Consider the following 22,344-nt stretch of genomic DNA (forward strand, 5'->3'; position numbering starts at 1 on the left):
ACTTTAATACACATCTGGGTGGATTGAGGCACCTGTGGAATCCAGTGTTGCATCTTTTTTTGGAAATCCCGGGGTTCCGTGTGATTTTCCTATGGACCGCCACCCAGGCTCAATGGGATCATAAGATTATTCATGCTAGAAACTTCCGTGTGCAGCCACAAGCTATTATGGGCTCTAGCATAGTTGATTAAGTCGTGTGAACTCTTACAGTGGTAGACTAGCAGATGTAGGGGATGTAGGTGGTACTGTCTACCCATCCTAAGGTGCTAATGCTTCTGAAAGACTGTGTCTCGGTCATCAGTTTCTCAAACACCATGTAGTGCGAGAAATCCAACGGAGGAGATCGAGTCTTGTGGGGAAAAGTGCGCCAACCCCTGCAGAGTGTAGAAACTAATCATGGTTAGCCGTGTCCCCGGTTATGGACGTTTTGAGTATCTAGTTTCTTGAATTATCATGTTGATCTCATTATGTTACTTAATTAATTTGTTGGGTTGTTCACTTTTAATTGGGATTGAGTTGGGGTTTACCTTCTCAATATTTGCAACAAACTTTGTAGTTAAATAAAATATATTCCTTTGTTGTAGGGAAAAACTTGCTTTATGCAAAAATGAACTTAGAGCTTTCCACCAGCCAAATATGCATGTAGTGATAGCTATTATTCATCATTTATCCTATGGTGTGAATTTGCCAGTACATTCAATGTACTGACCCTTTGTGGCTGCAACGTCTCATGTTGCAGGATTCCTACGACAAGTAAGTGATACGTTAGGGTTACGATTCCTACACCCAACTTTGCCGTTGGTGTTGATGGGAATCCATAACCTTGTTACTTCCGTTATTTGGATTGAGGTAATAGTATTTACGTTACTTTATACATGTGATTTACCTCTATTATAAATCCTCGAGTATTGTGTGTGTCAGCATACCGATCCAGGTATGACACTTAAACACAAAGACTTGACCGTCTGAGGTCGGGTCGCTACAAGATGGTACCAGAGCACATGTTGACTGTAGGACGTGACCCTAGAGACTGGCAAGCCCATAGGAAAGATTTTCTCTAAAAACTTTATTTTCAAAAAGATCTTTTACCTGTCTTCTTTTCTGAGATTTATCAAATATTCCCTTTTAGTTAGACCATACCCCTTTCCCCTTTTGACCACACGAAGATACGACTGATGAGACCACTCCCAGAAGTACAAGATATCGGACAAGTAAGACCACTTCGGAATGAAGAGGATTTTACCGTGCATTATAATAATGGAAACTACAACTGTTGAAGACTCCGAAGACTAGGAGAATTTGAAGGCCCTGTAGAATTTTCCAGATTTGTATGACCTAGGAAGGCACCCCTTATGGAATTGGCAGACTAATGAAGCTGTCAATGCCCGAGATCAAGGTGTATTGGAGAATGACCGGAACATAGAGCATTAGAACACAAAGTTTTGTCAAGAAAACTTTAAGACAGGAGATATCAATTATGGAATGAAAGCTCATGGCAGTAACATGGGCATAGACATGACTAACCATGGTGTTATTGCACGCTTATGCTATTGTCACCGTGCGGAGTTAAGCATGTAGATGCATGGAAGCATTGGATGGTAGAAGGCTGATGGAGCATCTATCAGCAAACATTGGAGTTTTAACCTTAGCTGGTGTATCACCAGGATCTGGAGAATTACATCAGGAACCTTAAGATGGACCTGCAGGAAGCTATATTTGACAAGGAGCATTTCGTGAAGAACTCAGGACCCAGAAGTTGAAAGTAGCCAAGATGGAGGAGCCAAACCTCGAGATACCGAAGAATTCGTCAGGAACTGAAGTACAGTAGGACCAGGGTTCATGCCAAGGAGGTTGAAACCCAGAAGTTTGGAACGCATCTCCAAAATATTAAAGGATGACATGAGAGACTTCGCGTTAACAGAGTTGATCTGGCAAAAGAACTTGAGAAGGACAAGCACGATCGGAAGAAGCCAGCGGAGACCCGAACAAGAGTTGAAGAGGTTGGCGACTTTGAAGATTTATTGACCTTTAGAAGACCAAACCCCTGTTATATGCCCACGTTAGATGCGACGTTTGTGAGTTGTCATTTGTTTGTTGTTTTCCGACAGCCACAAGATAAAATCTGTCTTTTCAAAACTTTTGTTTGTATTGTGTGCATCCCTCTCTATCTCTCTTATCCCACCCCAAACCCATGGACCCAATAGAGGACGAATGGAGATGAGCTTATATTTTCTGGACCGACGAGTCAATTGGACACGGGCCGATGGATTCAGAACATGGAGGATCACATGAAGAATAACCCTTTAGCTGGAAAGGATATGGCCCAGCATGATCTTCAGCGCTTTGAAAGAGGTGCTGCTACTTGGTGGAGGATGTACCAAACCATCAATGGATGGCAAGGAGTAACCACTTTGAAGGAATTTAAGTTGACTTTGCTAAAATCTCATCTTGTGTCCCCGAATTTGAAGCTTTATGGAAATGATATGAAGAAACCTTGTGCCTGCAAGCTTTGTGGAGAAACGGGACACAACCATAAAGAACACAAGGATGAATGCCCTAATTGTGAAGGAAGTCACTCAGCTGAAGGATGCCCAACTAGGCAGATTACTTGTTTCTTGTGTGAAGGGACTACCCACTACCCTGCTCAGTGTCACATTTACCCCATGGTACAACGAACCATCCAGCAAAAGAAAGAAGCAATGAAAGGAGCCCTCATGGAAATTTTAGAAGAACCAATGATGAAGGAAGAGGTAGAGGACACACCCAAAGAAGAACAAATTAAACCTTGCACCAAGTCATTCTATTCATGTGGAGAAGAAGGACACATCTCCCAAAATTGTCTGAATGGGGATCTAGTAGAATTCCCGACAGAGGAAGTAGAGTATGACCCACAGGGAATAGAAGCCCTGATTAGCACGGGAAAGTCCAGGAAGAGAAATAGATTTGATTCCAGGAAGGACCTGAGCCATATCACCTGTTTAAGGTGCAAGGAGTCAGGGCACTACTTCAGTGGTTGCCCAAAAAGGTAGATGAGGACCCAAAGAGGCTATGTATCATAAGGAAACCTCGAGACTTGTCAGAAGTAATATGTTTCCGCTGTAATGAAGCAGGGCACTTTGCCATAGATTGTCCCAAAGAGAAGGAGGCTTGTGCTAAATGGTTGAGTTTGCAATAAAAAGAAATGTAGTAGTAGTAGAGGGAACTTGTCTTTTATATTGAGATGTTGAGTTGAGGCATGTAATGGAAATGCAGGAGATTGTAAGAATTTGAGAATCAATAAAGTTAGCATCATCGGTACTGATTTGGATTTTATGAGTAGTGACTCTATGAAGGAAGATTTTGACCATTTTCGAGGATATGAGAAATATGGTCTATGGAAGAATTTGTGTATTTCAAGGGTGGTAGAACCCTGTGAGGACACTTGACCCCTGGGAAAAGATAATGATGTTCCACGGAGTGGACTTCGGACAAAGTAAGTATGAGTTTTATCTCGATATGTGGGATACCCCGAGAATATGAAGGGATGAAGTACAATTGGATATAAAGGAGGTATGACGTTGGAAATATGGAGCAATTGTAACTCCATGATGAGTCTGAGTAATCATGTCTTAGTTTGGTACCAATAGAAGGAAGGGAGACAGTACAATTGGATGGATTTAAGAATGCTAGGAAGCTGGATGTTGGATTAATGATCAGTTGCCCCCGAAGAAGAGTTCAAGATTTACAAGTGATGAGATGGGCCATAACCCATAGGCCCCAGGACCTGCCAAGAAGCAAGCACATTCTTGCTGGAGGAAAAAACCCTGGGCGAAGTTATGACTTTATTAATAGACGATTTTATAGGAGCAACGCAAAACCTGAGAGTTGTGAAGAAACGATAGATGTTTGTTTGGCTTGCAGAATCAATGGATTTACCCGAACTTGGTTCGTTGACAAGAGAAATTCTGCAATGTTTGTGAGGATGACCGAGAGTTAGAATGCGAGATTCGCTAAACCATATACAAGATAATGATTTGGGTGCGGGATGGGTTGATCACCATACGGACTTACTCTTATTATTCGTCTTGTTATATGGGGTGGTAAATCTGAGTGACTTACCCATAGTAGAGAGACGACAATCAAGACCTTGTTTGAACCTTAGAATGGTATGACAATTTTTTCCTTGTACAAGGCAGTTGTTGCCAATCGTAGGACATACGGTGAGGTTCAACCCAGACCCGTTTTCTGCAGGAGAAACCATAAATTGTTGACCACCATGAGATATCGATAGTTGTTTAGTATTGGCACGAGACCCGTCAGCTAATAAGACCCAGTCTCGGAATAACCGTACCAAGATGAAAGGATAGAAGAATTGAGGGAAAAGGTTATTCCACTACCGGAAGAGCCTAGAGAAGGAATTATCCTAAAGATCTGAGAAGACCGCCACTGTCAGCAATAAGGATGGAGTATATGAGTTTTGATGGAACCGTAACCATGCTTCTAAGGGTGGTAGCACCCGAGACCCCGGAGATGATTGATGGATTTTGAGAAGACCCCAAACCTAACCTAATTCTTGCTAGCCTCTCCGAATCTCGAGGATGAGATTCATTTTAAGGGTGGTAGGTTTGTAACATCCCGAAATTCTAAATTTTGGAATGTTATATTATATAGATAGTTTTGGTTGATTGTTTGATTGATTGTGTGAAGTTGAGTGAGATTTGAAACTTTTGAAAGCTAAATGAGAGGGAATAAAAGGACTTTCCCAAACTTTCATCTTGCTTTATTATGATCTCCATGAATTCAAATTCTTTTCATCACAAAACCCTTGAGTGAAGATGATATGACTTCTTCCATTTAATTAAATGAAAAGGGTATTTGAAAATATTTGAATTTTATTTGGAACTATTTCAAATTCAGAAACTTTATGTAACTCAATGATTTTCATGAGAGAAGATAAAATGACTTCTCCAAAACATATGAAATATGAGTTGGGAGTTTACAAGGATTAAATTTAAAGTCCTTTTGGAAATTATTTTCAATTTGGAGTTATTTGGATTTTATTCAAATTATTTTTCTCCAAAAATAAAATATATAGAAATTAGGGTAAAATGATTCCCTACATCAGAAAGTTGGAGAGAAATAAATTTGAATTAATTTTGGTATTTTTAAAATGATTTTTATTGGGTTTTATTGTAGCAGTAGCACTGTTTGAATTATTAGAATTTTTGTGGATTTTATTTCACTTTAGAAAAATGTTCATCCTCTAGGAAGTCTTTTTCTTAAAATTTCGATATATTATATGCCTATATAATAGTTTTATTTGTTTGGTTTTTATTACTTTTGATTGTCTGGAAAGATTTTTTTTAAAAGAAAAAATCCCTGCTTACGAACTGGGCCGGCCCAGCTCCCAGGCCAGGCCACGGCCCAGTGCCCAGCCGAAGCCCAGCCGCGCCCAAAGCTGCTCCGCTCCGCTCGCCCGCTCGCGCCTGCGATCGGCCGCCGCCTCGCTCAGCCACCGACAGGTGGGACCCACGTGTCGGGTTCGTCCCCGACCTCTCGCCGGAGTCCCGCACGCGCACGCTCCGCCGGCGGACGCCGTGCTCAACCCGGACGCCTCCCTCGCCTTGCCCCTCGCCCAAGGCGACCCACCCTATTTAAACCCTCGACCCCGGCCCCGTTTTCGCCTCGAAACGCAGCCGCCCTCGCCTCCCCACGCCCCACGCGAACTCGCCGGAGTTCGCGAGCTCCGCCGAGACCTGCCGCTGTTGCCCGCGCTCCACTGCCGCCTACGCCCGACGCCGCCACCACTACCGTAGTCTCGTCGCCGCGCCGCGCCTCCCCGTGGGTTCGCCTGAGCTGGAGGACCTCCGAAGAAGCCGCCCCGACCACGACCAGACGCCCCGCCGCCGCTGTTCTTCGCCACCGCCGCTGGTGCTCCTCGTCTATCCGATCTAGGTTAGATGGATAGGATTAGATTAGTTTTTCATTTTTGTTTTTATTTTATTTGAATCGTTTTTCTTTACTTAGTGAACGTTCACTGCTTTGCCTTTGCAGCGAATGGTTTTTAACCAATAGATTTCTGCCACGTAGCCAGGGACCTAGTTGCAGTTATTTTATTTACAAATTAGTCCCTAGTTTTAAAACGAACACTACTTTTTGCTCGTTAGTCAGAATCAAACGAAACCAACGCCCACTTCTTCGTTATGATCCCCTCTATCCAGTAATCCATCTCAAACCTGTTTTTGAAAGTTTTAAAATTTGAATTCAAACAGATTTGAATTTGAATCTTCTTTTGATCGTAACTTGAGTTTCGTAGCTCCGTTTGAGTTGATTCTTTTTGGAAATCGAAGCTCTTGACCTAAACTTTCTGATAAGGCCAAATTCACTTAATTTTGGTACTGTTAGAAATTGTTTTCGGTTGCAAGATTCATTTGCTTTGTTTCGAAGTTTTCCAAATTGTTTTGTTCGTTCTTTCCGATCTTTTGAGTGATTGCTTATGTGTGGTTACTATTGTTTGCTTACGATAGATTGAACGGAGTGTGACGAATAGAACTATCAGGAATTGAGTGCGAATCATCTTCATCAACAGTAGAGGCAAGTTCACACTTTGATCATATCCCTTTCATACCCAGTTTGTATGCATTGGTTTTACCCTCAAACAATTGCATGGTTAGGATCTGATTAACATGTCGGTTTTGGGAAGTAGATGAGGTAGTACCTATTTTCCTGTTTATTACCAAACCCTTGGGAGTTACTTCAACGTTATGCTTAATACTGCTATGCTATGCTCGTAGACGTGGATTGGGTTTGAGTGTATCCATGACAGATGTGAGATTGTTAATTAATGGTTAACTTAAGGTGGCTATTTTAATACACATCTAGGTGGATTGAGGCACTTGGGGAATCCAGTGTTGCCTGTTTTTTTGGAAATCCCGGGGTTCCGTGTGATTTTCCTATGGACCGCCTCCCAGGCTCAAAGGGATCATAAGATTATTCATGCTAGAAACTTCCGTGTGCAGCCACAAGCTATTATGGGCTCTAGCATAGTTGATTAAGTCGTGTGAACTCTTACAGTGGTAGACTAGCAGATGTAGGGGATGTAGGTGGTACTGTCTACCCATCGTAAGGTGCTAACGCTTCTGAAAGACTGTGTCTCGGTCATCCATTTCTCAAACACCATGTAGTGCGAGAAATCCAATGGAGGAGATCGAGTCTTGTGGGGAAAAGTGTGCAAACCTCTACAAAGTGTACAAACTAATCATGGTTAGCCGTGTCCCCGGTTATGGACGTTTTGAGTATCTAGTTTCTTGAATTATCATGTTGATCTCATCATTTTACTTAATTAATTTGTTGGGTTGTTAACTTTTAATTGGGATTGAGTTGGGGTTTACCTTCTCAATATTTTCAACAAACTTTGTAGTTAAATAAAATATATTCCTTTGTTGTAGGGAAAAACTGGCTTTATGCAAAAATAAACTGAGAGCTTTCCACCAGCCAAATATGCATGTAGTGATAGCTATTATTCATCATTTATCCTATGGTGTGAATTTGCGAGTACATTCAATGTACTGACCCTTTGTGGGTGCAACATCTCATGTTGCAAGATTCTTACGATGAGTAAGTGATACGTTAGGGTTATGATTCCTACACTCAACTTTGCCGTTGGTGTTGATGGGAATCCACAACCTTTTACTTTCGCTATTTGGGTTGAGGTAATAGTATTTACGTTACTTTATACATGTGATTTACCTCTGTTATAAATCCTCGAGTACTGTGTGTGTCAGCATACCGATCCAGGCATGACACTTAAACACAGAGAGTTGACCGTCTGAGGTCGGGTCGCTACAGACCTCAACACAAGTGTAGGTGGTTCTCTCTCAGAAAATGTATGTTGGAAGTGTAGGCATGTTCTGACGGCTCTCTCCACGAATGAAGAGTGGGTGGAGGGGTATATATAGTCTCCACACAAAATCTAACTGTTACACACAATTTACCAAACTCGGTGGGACCGATTCAGAGAACTCGGTCAGACCGATTTAGTTCAATATGTGAACGTTAGGATTTTCGGTGGGACCGACATGTCAACTCGGTGGGACCAATTTCGTTAGGGTTAGGGCAAAACGTAATCTCAGTGAGACCGATTACACAAACTCGGTCAGACTGAATTTGGTAATAGACTAACCAGAGAGTTGGTCAGGCAAACTCGGTGGGACTGATTCGCTCATCTCGGTTGGACCAAAACGTTACGAAAGGGAAACAGAGAGTTTGCATTGCAATCTCGGTGGGACCGATCGCTCATCTCGGTTGGACCGAAACGTTACGAACGGAAACAGAGAGATTACAATCTCATCTCGGTGAGACCGAGATCCCTATCGGTGAGACCGAAAAGACTAGGGTTTGTGCAGTGGCAATGTCAAGTGAACTCCGTGGCGCCGGATAGATCAAATCGGTGGGGCCGAGTTTGACTTTTGGTTTGGGACATAAGTGGATATGAGAAAGTAGTTGAGGGCTTTGGAGCATATCACTAAGCATTTTGAGCAAGAAACTCATTAAGCAACACCTCACCGCCTCTAAATAGTATTGGCTTTTCCTATGGACTCAATGTGATCTTGGATAACTAAAAATAAAATGTAGAGCCTTGTGCTTTGAGCTTGAGCCAATCCTTCTGTCCTTAGCATTTTGAGGGGTCCACTTTCTTAACCCATGCCATGCCAATCATTGAGCTTTCCTAAAATGTTTATCTTGAAATAGCATTAGCTCAATGAGCTATATGTTGTTAGGAATTACCAAAACCACCCAGGGATAGTTGCACTTTCAATCTCCCCCCTTTTTGTTATTTGATGAAAACATATATACCAAAGCTTCGACAAATGATAATAAGATTGAAGTACATATTCACTTTGAGAAGTATGTGATAAGCAAGAGCTCCCCCTAAATTTGTGGATTACTTAAGATTTGCTTTTGAATGCAAATGCAGAATCGATTAGGATCATGGGTTACTCTTCCATGTCACATACATCTTGGTGGAGCGCTCAAAATGATAGAAATTAAAAGCATGCACTCATCACCAAGCAAGTGAATGATCATATATGAGATGTAAAAAATAGTATCATCCAAACAAGCATTAAGGTAGCATATGATCAAACACATGATCAGGCAAGTATCTCACAAGGACATAAAGTATCTCACACAAGCACACAATAAAAAGGTTCAACCAAAATAGCAAGAGAGATAAAAAGCAACCCTCCCTCTCGAAGCCTATGATCTATACATTTTTCTCCCCCTTTGGCAACAAGTTACCAAAAAGTTCAAAAATGCATAGTGCTAAACGTCTCTCAGGCTTGATCTTCGGGAGGTGGTGTAGATAGAACTCCAAGGACGAAGGCATCTGTGGATGTAGTTGGAGCTGGTGGAGTGGCTGCTGGAGGTAGCACTGGAGCTGTAGCTGCTGGTGCTGAAGCTGTAGCTCTAGAATCTCTCACTGGCACTGCAGCAGACCTCTGTCCTCTAGGCACTCGCTGAAATGCATCATTAGTTGCCTTGCCCTTCTTCTCCTCTGCTTCCTCCTGAAGCTGCTCAACTGCTGTCTGAATCTCAGTTACCTTGACATCAAGATCATAGAATTTCTGCTCAATGATCCTCTCCAAGCTCTCCTGGTTTTGAGTCAAGGTGGCCAAGCCCTTCTCAATCCTGAGTGTAGACTTGATCTGATATGCAAGCTGGTCTTGCTTGCTCTTCAAGAACATTTGAGATGCCTCTTCAGCAGTTGGCATCTTTGCAGCTTTCCCTGCCCTTGCCTTGTCTCTCTTCTCATGTGCTTGCACTGAAGATGGATCTTCCTCAGTCATGACAACAATGTTGTCCTCAAAGTCTAGCCTGAGGGGTAAATGCTCTTTGTCCAATAGATATTTGCCTGTGCCCATCTTGGAGTTGATGAGCTCCTGAATTTGTGGAGCATACCCAAAAGATCTCTTCTGATCTGCAGCTGTCCTCTTGATTGTTTCCACAATCAGACTCATCACATTGAACTTTTGAGGAACATCAAATATATGCAGCAAGTTGATGGAGTGTCCTCTGATCATCCTGTGATCACCTGACTTTGGTAGCAATGTGTGCCTTAGGATCCAATTGATTGTAGGCAGGCCTAACAACAAGTGCTTTACATAACCAAACTTGTGAGTCTCAAGGTCTGCATCAGGAATCTCCTTGTACATGTGTGCCATAAAGTTGTGATCCTTCTTCTTCTTGGCATAGACATCCAAATCATCTTCATGAGCTTCTGGAGCATTGATCAAACTAGCCCACTCATCAACTATAGATTGGTACCTTTTACCCTCTGACATCCAGAAAATCCTTCCATCTGTATAGAAATGAGCAGTCGAATAGAATTCCATGATCAGCTCATCATTCCACTTGGTGAGCTTTTGGCCAACAAACTTGTCAACCTCACAAGCCTTGAAGCTATCATAAACTCCTGGAAAATTATCTTCATTTTCTTTAATGTATTCCCAGTCAACGCATCTCATGTCAGAGACAATGGGCTTCTTGTCAAGCAGGATTGTCTCATAGAAATCTTGTTGTTCCTTTGTGTGGAACCTGTAATCCACAGCGGTTCTCCTCCTGACAGCATATGGATCAGACTGTCTCCACAATCTCAGTACTGAATCCTTCCTGATCCTCATATCTTCTGCAACAGGATGTGCATCATTATGGTCAGGGATCTTGGGCTTCAACTTTCTTAAAATAAGTGAATCATCTTCCTCATCATCATCAGCTTCAGGCACTAGGGCCTTGTTCTTCTCCTCGGCAGGGATGTTCCTGGCCCTCCTCTTGGGTGCAGTCTTTTGAGCTGGAGCTTTGGGAGCAGACTTGGGCTTAGATGGAGCAGCCCCTGATCTGATTGCATCTCCCATAAGCTTCTGAGCTTTGGGTGCTGGTGCAGCATCCTCTTCCTCTTCATCATCATCTCTCATCATGGAGGGCTTCCCAATAAATCTGGCAATGGTCTTCTTAACACTTTCTTTCCTCTTCTTGCCTTCACCTCCTTCTTTGGGTTCAAGAGTGAACTCCATTGTCTCTTGAGTAGAGGCTCTGGCCTTAGACATAGGAACTCTTCTTGCTGGAGCCTTTGTTTACATTCCAGGCTTTGTTGCAGCAGCTGTGCCATACTCCTTTTTCAGCACCTTTTTCCTTGAAGTGCCCTCATCCTCAACAGCCACATAATCCTCATCCTCAGAATCTGAGGTTCTCTTCTTCCTTGTCCTGGTGGCTGCCTTTGGCAAGTTACTAGGTGTGCTCCTGCTGCCCTCATCATAGCTGCTGGAGGGACTAGTGCCCTCACTCAACTGAACCTGCTCTTCAGACTTATTCTGGCTGTCACTTTGATCAGACATCTCTGCAAACTAGCTGGCAGCAGACCCTGTGAACAGATATAGATGAGGTAGAGTGGATGAGCATCACAAAGTGCAGAGTTTTTGCAAAACAGATGACTTAAAAACTTAGTTTTAGTTCTTCACAGAAAGCATTTCGGATCTACCGATTTGTAAACTCGGTGATACCGAAGCACCTTTTGGAACCTAAACTAGTGAGCTCGGTCAGACTGAGTCACAGTTCGGTGGCACCAAGACTGCTAGGGTTTCACAGAGAATCGAACTCGGTCACACCGAGTTGCGATTTTTGGTCAGACTGAAAACACATGTGCAATGGCCTAAGCCAAATCGGTGAGACCGATTTCTACAACTCGGTCGGTCCGAGATGAGTTCGGCGGAGACCTAACCCTAAATTTCCAAATCAAATCTAATCTACGAGATGATTTCAGTGGATAGAGTGATTTCATACGTGGCAAGAATCATGGCAAAGCAATGTGCTAAGAATTAGAGTTAAGGAATAGCACAAAGATCAAGTTCGTACCCTAGTTCGGTGGTGAACTTGCTACGGCGGCAACGGCGGGGCAGATTGCCATTAACGGCGGCGGAGACCAGCGGCAGGAGGTCGCTGGCGGTGAGAGGACGATCCGGAGACCCGAGGAGGCAGAGCAGGTCACGCGCGGGTGAAAGGTTTTGGAAAATTTTCCAAAATTTGACCCGTCAGAATATATAACCTGACCCTGTCGGTGTGACCGAGTGGAACAACTCGGTGGCACCGAGATGCAAAACTGCGAGCAGTTACTGCAACTCGGTGTGACCGAAGAGTTCTAATCGGTTGCACCGAGATTGAAAACCTAGATCAACTTAGTGATCTCGGTATGACCGAAAAGGATTAATCGGTCAGACCGAAATGCACAAAGAGGTTTTGGAAGTTTAAGTCTATGATGAATCGGGGACACAGAGTGGTTCGAATCTGACTTGATCAAACTTTGTGATGTAGCATGAATAGAGTTTGAGACGAGGAAAGCATAGATAGCTAGAGAGAGTTCTTAGGCATTCTTGTCCATCCATTTGCCAAAAGAGAAAAAGCCAAACAATCAAAGCTACAAATGGATGTCCTCGAATGAGTAAAATATGCATCCAACATGCTCACACAATAAAATGACAAATGAAATATGTGACAAAGCATGCACAAACACTCTAACATCTATCAAGCAATTTGGCGATGACTAGGTCATCTATATATGAGTATATTGACTTAGGAGTCAAATGAGAACATTTGATCATAGGTCATACTCACCGTTTAAGCACAAGTGGGGTTACCACTTTCACATAAAGCATTGATGTGCTCACACCATTAGAGTTGCTTTAGCTCAATTGATTAGAGTAAAGCTCCCCCTAGATGTGATATCCCCCCTAAGAGGGATGAACTAACCTTGGGTTTTGTCGATGATGACTTCATGTAGGTGTTGAAGATGTTGGTGCTCAATGTTGATGTGGATCATTCGGAGCAATCCTTTGGAGTGAGTTGCACTTTCAATACCTACACGGGTTAGTCCCACAAGGAACAAACAAGGATATCCATAGACATAGAGTGATGTTCACACCAGATGATGTCCATGAAAACATTAGGTTATCTTGTCCCTTGTCTTACCAGCAAGAGGGTTTGTGACTCCTTGAACTCGTGCAAGATATGGAAGTTGTTTGCACTTGTCATTGCCAAAATGATAAGAGTGAAGTATGTTGGCGGAGTCACCCTCAAGAACTCTCTAGTTCTTCTTCTTCGGGATCCACACCATCTTGATGGGAATCCTTGGAGTTGTTGTCGTACTTGATGAAGTAGAACTTGATGTAGTCTTGGGAACCCACTTGACCAAGGCCTTAGGAGCTTCTTCAAATGCATCAATCTCCTCTTGAAGCTTGTCCTTGCCTTTTTGCTTGTGGTCTTGTGGTGGAAGATCATCTTGAGCTTGTGTTCCTTGGAAAGAAGTAGGATCATACTTCTCTTGTTGAGGAACAAACTTCGTCTTGGGGTATTGATCTTCTTCCCACTCAACTCCATTGGCATTGAACTTTCGTTCAAAACCAACACCTTGATTCTTCCGGTGTCTTCCTTACTTGCGTACAATTTCCTCAAATTTCTAACTTCCGGCAAGACTCTTGTAAACACCTTTCTCTATAATTCCCTTCAATAAGCTATTTTCTTGCTCAAGTGTAACTTGGCTAAGAGAATCATTAGTGGAATCAAGAGAACTACTAGAAGCAACAATATTGGATTTTGCATGATTGTTGTTACTACTAGAGGAAGAATCTTTCTTGTTCTTGTTGCTAGATTTAACTTGTGGCATGTAAGTAGACAAGAGTAAACGCTTGGCAATGTAAGAAGAACTTTTCTTGCGAAGATCATCATTGATTGCTTTTAAGAACTCATGCTCTTGCTCTAGGTTGAGCTTTTCAAAGCGTAGCTTCTCATGAGTTTTTAAAAGTTCTCGATGATCTTCCAAGGTAGTTTCATGAGCTAACTTAAGAGTGTTTAGTTCTTTAGTTAGACGCTCAATCTCCTTCTTATCATCATCATTCGTTTTATCTTGATTATCATGATTAATAGCAAGTTCATCATAGTTTTCATAACTAGAGTTGTCAACAAGTAAATCATCATCTCCTAGCAAATCATCTTCATCACTATTGAAATCAACATACTCGGGGTGTGTTACCTTTGGACCTTTATCCATAAAGCATATTCCAATTCCTTCATTTGGTGAGTCAAATATGTCGTAGGAGTTGGTTGACACAAGTGCTAGACCGGCAACACCTTCATCTTGAGTATATTCGGAGTCAGAGTGATAACTTCTTTCGGAGTGATGGTCGCAGTCGGAACCGGATACCCATTCACCAACATGAGCTCGATGTCTTCTTTTTGTGTAGCTCCATGATGGCTTGCCCTTCCTTTCCGAATCCTTGCTTCTCCGATAGGGTCTTCGTTCATAACGACCATCTCTACTCCTTCTCTCTCTTGGTGGTGATTCTTCTCTCCTACTCCTTCTTTTGGGAGAATCTTCTCTTCTTTCGTAGGGAGTCGTACACTCATTGGAATAGTGTCCGGGTCTTCCACAATTGTAGCAATTATGCTCACGACTAGAAGATCTTTTGTCATTGTAGGACCTTGACTTGGAGCTTCTTTCCTTGCTTCTACTCTTGTAGAATTTGTTGAAGTTCTTCACCATTAGACTCAACTCTTCATTGAAGGTTTGCTTCTCACTTGATGATGTGGGAGCTTCACATGAGGCTTTGTAAGCACCACTTGACTTGTTGTGGAGCACTTCCTTATCCTTGAGTGACATCTCATGAGCAACAATTCTTCCAATGACTTCCGTTGGCTTGAGATCTTTGTAGTTGGGCATCATTTGGATCAATGTGCACATGGTATCATATTTTCCATCCAAGGCTCTTCGGATCTTCTTGATGATGAATCTATCGGTCATCTCTTCACTTCCTAAGACGGCAATCTCATTTGTGATGAGAGCAAGCCTAGAGTACATTTCAGCGACACCTTCACCATCCTTCATTTTGAACTTGTCAAGTTGACTTTGAAGCATATCCAATTTGGGTTCCTTGACGGAGTCGGTACCTTCGTTCATATCAATCAAAGTATCCCAAATTTCCTTTGCATTCTCAAGACGGTTGATTTTATTCAATTCTTTGGGACACAATCCATTGAAGAGAACATCACAAGCTTGAGCATTGTATTGCAGCATCTTCAACTCTTCCGCGGTAGCTTCACGGTTCGGTTCTCTCCCATCAAAGAATTCACCTTGCAAGCCAATACACACAATAGCCCACACGGCGGAGTTATGTCCAAGAATATGCATTTTCATCTTATGCTTCGAACTAGCAAAATTTGTACCATCAAAGTAAGGACCTCTACGGTGGTAATTTCCCTCGCTAGACGCCATACTCTCCTAGGTTGTGAAACCAAGGCTATGATCACCAAAAGCTATGGAAATCAAAGCAAATGAGACCAAAGCTCTGATACCACTTGTAGGATCGAAAGTATGTCTAGAGGGGGGTGATTAGACTACTTGACCAAATAAAAATCAAGCCTTTTCCCAATTTTAATTCTTGGCTGATTTTAGCAACTTTGAACAAGTCAAGCAATCAACCTACACATGCAATTCTAAGAGTATAGAAGCGGAATGTAAAACAATTGCATATGAAGGTAAAGGGAGGAGTTTGGAGGGAGCAAATGCAATGATGACATGGAAATTTTTTATCCGTGGTTTCGATAGGTGGTGCTATCGTACATCCACGTTGATGGAGACTTCAACCCACGAATGGTAACAGTTGCGCGAGTCCACGGAGGGCTCCATCCACGAAGGGTCCACGAAGATGAAACCTTGTCTATCCCACCATGGTCGTCGCCCATGAAGGACTTGCCTCACTCAGGTAGATCTTCACAAAGTAGGCGATCTCCTTGCCCTTACAAACTCCTTGGTTCAACTCCACAATCTTGACGGAGGCTCCCAAGTGACACCTAACCAATCTAGGAGACACCACTCTCCAAAAGGTAATAAATGGTGTGTTGATGATGAACTCCTTGCTCTTGTGCTTCAAATGATAGTCTCCCCAACACTCAACTCTCTCTCATAGGATTGGATTTGGTGGAAAGATGATTTGAGTGGAAAGCAACTTGGGAAGGCTAGAGATCAAGATTTATGTGGATGGAATGGAATAACTTGACCTCAACACAAGTGTAGGTGGTTCTCTCTCAGAAAATGTATGTTGGAAGTGTAGGCATGTTCCGATGGCTCTCTCCACGAATGAAGCGTGGGTGGAGGGGTATATATAGCCTCCACAAAAAATCTAACCGTTACACACAATTTACCAAACTCGGTGGGACCGATTCAGAGAACTAGGTCAGATCGATTTAGTTCAAAATGTGAACGTTAGGATTTTCGGTGGGACCGACATGTCAACTCGGTGGGACCGATTTCATTAGGGTTAGGGCATAACGTAATCTCGGTGAGACCCATTACACAAACTCGGTGAGACCGATTTTGGTAATAGACTAACCAGAGAGTTGGTCAAGCAAACTCGGTGGGACCGATGCGCTCATCTTGGTTGGACCGAAACGTTACGAAAGGGAAACAGAGAGTTTGCATTGCAATCTCGGTGGGACCTATCGCTCATCTTGGTTGGACCGAAACGTTACGAAGGGAAACAGAGAGATTATAATCCCATCTCGGTGAGACCGAGATCCCTATGAGTGAGACCGAAAAGACTAGGGTTTGTGGAAGTGGCTATGTCAAGTGAACTCGGTGGCGCCGGATAGATCAAATTGGTGGGGCCGAGTTTGACTTTTGGTTTGGGACATAAGTGGTTGAGGGCTTTGGAGCATATCACTAAGCATTTTGAGCAAGAAACTCATTAAGCAACACCTCACCCCCTCTTAATAGTATTGGCTTTTCCTATGGACTCAACGTGATCTTGGATCACTAAAAATAAAATGTGGAGTCTTGTGCTTTGAGCTTGAGCCAATCCTTTTGTCCTTAGCATTTTGAGGGGTCCACTTTCTTAACCCCTGCCATGCCAATCATTGAGCTTTCCTGAAATGTTTAGCTTGAAATAGCATTAGCTCAATGAGCTCTATGTTGTTAGGAATTACCAAAACCACCCAGGGATAGTTGCACTTTCACGTGTTCATCGGGAGGCAACGGAACGCGTGGAGCCAACCGGCTTGGACGGAACAGCCGATGGAAACGAGGCCTGCCGTATCGCAGAACGGAGGAAACGGCCTTGTGTTCGACCGGCCACATTCAAAACGGGATCCTGTTCATCGGGAGGGGTCTGGCGTACCGCAAAACGGAGGAAACAGACCTCCTATGGTTGAAACAGGGTCATGTTGATCGGGAGGGGTGTGGCGTACCGCAAAACGGAGGAAACGGACTTGTGTTGGAGCGCTACGGTCGAAACGGGGGTCCTGTTCATCGGGAGGGGTGTGGCGTACCGCAAAACGGGACTCCACGGGATACTGTTCATCTCCACTGTCGACCCCCTCCAGCCTCCACAGGCTACTGTTCATCCACCGTCGACCTCCTCCGGCCTCCACCTGTGACTGTTCATCCACGGGCTCCTGTTCATCCAGCCTCCACCGCGCGCTACTCCACCGGCTACTGTTCAACCAGCGCTCTCCACGGGCTCCTGTTCAACCACCACTCCACGGGCTACTATTCATCCAGCCCTCCACCATCTACTGTTCATCCAGCCCTCCACAGGGTGGTCCTATTCATCCAGCCCTCCACGGGGTCCTGTTCATCCAACCCCAAGCGGCTCGATCGATCGGGGTCCTGTTCATCCAGAGGCAACACCACGGGGTCCTGTTCATCCACCCCCACCGGGAACTGTTCATCCAAACCCCCCAGCAACGCTCACTGTTCATCCAGAGGCAGCATCAATCGGCTTCAATTAGTAGCAATAGAGAAGGAATCGCTCGATCGGTTTCAGTCAACAGCCATCGATCGATCGCTCGAGTTTAGTAACACGTAGCCTGCAGTGCAATCGCTCGGGTTCAGTAGGCGAACGCCTCGCTCGGGTTCAGTTAGAGCCCAACGCCTCGCACCCACGCGCGTGCGTGTACGAGAGAAACGCGCATCGCTCGGCCCCGACCACCCACCGTAACCGGGAACACCCCGATATTTTCCTAGCCCTCGCTTCTACCACGGTTTTTTCCGTCATGGACGTCCCAAAGAATGTCATGCAGTTGTGCCTCCGGCTCGCCGAGGACGAAAAGCCCATTTTATGTCATGATTTTTTGTCATAGAAGTAGGAGCCCACCACATCTATGATGATACCGGCTTTTGTCACAATTATCGTCATAGAAGTGTCATAAGTATGACAGAAAAAACATTCATTCGGCCCAAAATGTCACGGATGTGTCTTTTTTTGTAGTGCTTCTAGCCACCTGTGTGCGAGGCACGTCGGTAGAACCAGTCTCGCGTATGCGTACGTGTAATGTCGGTCTGAGCCGCTTCATCCAACAATACCGCCGAATCAAAGTATGACATGCTGGTAAGCAGTATGACTATTATCGCCCACAACTCTTTGTGTTCTACTCGTCAATATAACATCTACGCATAGACCTGGCTCGGATGCCATTGTTGGGGAATGCAGTATTTCAAACAAATTCCTACGATCAGGCAAGATCTATCTAGGAGATGCATAGCAATGAGCGGGGAGAGTGTGTCCATGTACCCTCGTAGACCGAAAGCGGAGGCGTTTAGTAACGCGGTTGATGTAGTCGAATGTCTTTCCGATCCAACCGATCCAAGTACCGAACGCATGGCACCTCCGCGATCTGCACACGTTCAACTCGGTGACGTCCCACGAACTCTAGATCCAGCTGAGATCGAGGGAGAGTTTCGTCAGCACGACGGCATGGTGATGGTGATGATGAAGTTACCGACGCAGGGCTTCGCCTAAGCACCGCGACAATATGACCGAGGTGGAACTATGTGGAGGGGGGCACCGCACACAGCTAAGAATCAACTTTGATGTGTTCTAGGGTGCCCCCCTCGCCACGTATATAAAGGAGGGAGGGGGAGGCCGGCCGACCCTCATAGGCGTGTCAAGGGGGGAGGAATCCTCCTCCTAGTAGGAGTAGGACTCCCCCCTTTCCTAGTCCTACTAGGAGAAGAAGAAAGGAGGGGAGAGAAGGAAGGAGGGGGCCCGCCCCTCCCCCTAGTCCAATTCGGACTAGGCCCATGGAAGGGGGCGCGGCCAGCCCTTGGCAGCCCCTCCCTCTCTCCCCTAGGCCCAATAAGGCCCATTACTTCTCCCGTGGTTCTGATAACCCTTCCGACACTCCGATATATATCCAGTGACTTTCGGAACTCATCTAGTGTCCGAATATAGTCATCCAATATATCAATATTTATGTCTCGACCATTTCGAGACTCCTCGTCATGTCCATGATCACATCCGGGACTCCAAACAACCTTCGGGACATCAAAACACATAAACTCATAATACAGATCGTCATCGGACGTTAAGCGTGCGGACCCTACGGGTTCGAGAACTATGTAGACATGACGAGACTCATCTCCGGTCAATAACTAATAGCGGAACCTGGATTGCTCATATTGGCTCCCACATATTCTACGAAGATCTTTATCGGTCAAACCGCATAACAACATACGTTGTTCCCTTTGTCATCGGTATGTTACTTGCCCGAGATTCGATCATCGGTATCTCAATACCTAGTTTAATCTCGTTACCGGCAAGTCTCTTTACTCGTTCTGTAATGCATCATCCCATAACTAACTCATTAGTCACATTGCTTGCAAGGCTTATAGTGATGTGCATTACCGAGAGGGCCCAGAGATACCTCTCCGACAATCGGAGTGACAAATCCTATTGTCGATCTATGCCAACTCAACAAACAGCATCGGAGACACCTGTAGAGCATCTTTATAATCACCCAGTTACGTTGTGATGTTTGATAGCACACTAAGTGTTCCTCCGGTATTCAGGAGTTGCATAATCACATAGTCATAGAAACATGTATAGGTTATGAAGAAAGCATTAGCAATAAACTAAACGATCATAGTGCTAAGCTAACGAATGGATAGTGTCAATCACATCATTCTCTAATGATGTGATCCCGTTCATCAAATGACAACTCTTGTCCATGGCTAGGAAACTTAACCATCTTTGATTAACCAGAATTTGAAACGTTGCCCAGTACTATCAAGTTGTTTCCCGAGTGCAGTTCATCGGGCACTAGTAGGTAAACATTTCACTCGGCAAACAACTCTTTATCGAGTGCATTTTTTTAGCACTCGGCATAAAATTCTTTGCCGAGAGTCTTATTTTGTTTTTTGCATTACCGAGTGTCGTTATTTTTGCACTCAGCAAACGCTTATTTTCTCTCTCTTTTTCTTCTTCTTTCTCTTTGGCAAGTGCCTTTTTTCACTAGGCAAACACTTCTTTTTTTTGTTTTCTTTTCTTTTGTGCATTATTTTTTCTCTATGTTTTGTTCTTTCTACATCATTTATTTTACTTTCTTCCAACCTCCCTATCTCCTTTTATAGGCATTAAGTGAACTTTGTAGACATAAGACATTTAGTGAATATAATTAAAATTTGAATTGGCCGAAATTGGGTTAATAAATCATATTTGTGTTCTTGAGTCCATTTTTAGGCCCTATCCAAGAAAAGGAAAGGAATTTCAAACATGAGGATGCCAAGACTCAACCAGGAAATGGAGTGTATTAGTTTTTTTAATTTCAAAAAATACAAATAAAGTCCAAAAAGCATGAAATTTGATATGGTTCTCTCGCACGACACGTAAAGGCTATGGTAAAAATTGAGAAGATTTTGCAAAAGTTGTGACGTACACGACTAAAAAACGGGACCACCTTCAAGAGACATGGTTTCAAGAGGGAATGAGTTGGGTTCAAGGCGATACAACCGATAATTCATCTGTTGACCTTAGAAAAATACACTCAGGACACGTCATTACATGATCCATGTCAAATTTGGCATCTTTCATGCTCCTTTTTTTATATTTATAAGACATTAAGTGTATGACTAGATTGTTAGTGAATATAATATTAATTTTAACATCAAATGCAAGAAAAGATTGGTAAAATTGGGTTGATAAATCATATTTGTGTTCTTGAGTCCATGTTTAGGCCTTATCCAAGAAAATAAAAGGAATTTCAAACATAAGGATCTCAAGAGTCAACCCAGAAAATGGAGTTTATTGTTTTTTTTCATTTCAAAAAATTGAAACGAAGTCCGAAAAGCATGAAACTTCACATGATGCCCTCGCATGGCACCGACAGGTTGTGGTGAAAATTGAGAACTATGCTCGGTTCAGATCGGTAACTAAAGCCTTTTTTACAACTTAAAGTACCTCTGCAGCTCGCCCAGAAAACAAAAGACCCGTCGCTAACCATTTGGAAATGCGGAGATAGAGAACTATGTCACAATCAATAAGTAAGATGATGTGAGATCTTCCATCACAATTCATTACCAATCAAAGTTAGTAGGTGCAAGGGGTGCGTTTTCTACCCATACATTCAGGTTCATAATTTTTGTCACATTAGCCAGGTGCGCAACATCATTGGCCTCTACGGCCCTTGAAGGAGTTGAAGGTTTAAAAAATGCCTACAAAATATAGCTGTTAGCGCCGGACGCTTGTGCATGCTGACCTGCTCAGGATTTAGGCGATGCTAGGCGCCGGCGCACCGGCCGAACAGTTTCGGCCGGTCCAGCCCTAGCCGTTCGATGCGCGCGATTAGGAGCCGTTCGATCCCCCGCGTTGACTTTCCCTCTCTTTCTTCCTCTCCTCTCCCGGCCGTCACCTGCATCTCCTCTCTCCGCCGCCTCCGCTACTGGATGCCGCCCTCGCCACCGGTCGCCGCCGGTCACCGCCGTCTTCTCTGATGTTTCTCGCCGGGATCCACATGCAGCAAAAACTTCGCCCGTGGGTTGCAGCTCCCCTCGCTGGTGATGGTCGCGGCTCCGGCAACGCCAGTCGCCGGTTGCAGCTTGCAGTCGCGCGCCCTGCCGCTCGCAGTCCAGCGCCCCCGCCGGACCCCCTGATTAAAGGTTGTAGCAAAATTCATCAATGGTGGCAGCAAAAAACACCACCGGTTGAAGCTTATTTTTCCAACTGTTGATTCTGGTTGTAGCAAAACTCGACGTCAATGGTAGCACGGCAAAATGCAGGTTGTAGCAAAACTGGACGCTGGTTGCAACTCCTGGTCGTAGGTTGCAGCTATCTGCTGTCACCGGCCACAAGTTTGCCGTCGTTGGTTGCAACACGTCAGTCCGATAGTTGTAGCTTTTTTTGTTGCCGGTCGTACCTTTTTGCGGCGTGGGTTGCAACTTTTCTGATCTCCGAGATGCAGTTGTTTGTCGTCATCGGCCAAACTACACCGCCGAAAGATTGTAGCAAATAGAGACGCCAGATGTATCAAAAAAATGATATAGTTGTA

Source organism: Aegilops tauschii, chromosome 7 (genome assembly GCF_002575655.3).
Source record: "Aegilops tauschii subsp. strangulata cultivar AL8/78 chromosome 7, Aet v6.0, whole genome shotgun sequence".
Classification (NCBI taxonomy): domain Eukaryota; kingdom Viridiplantae; phylum Streptophyta; class Magnoliopsida; order Poales; family Poaceae; genus Aegilops; species Aegilops tauschii.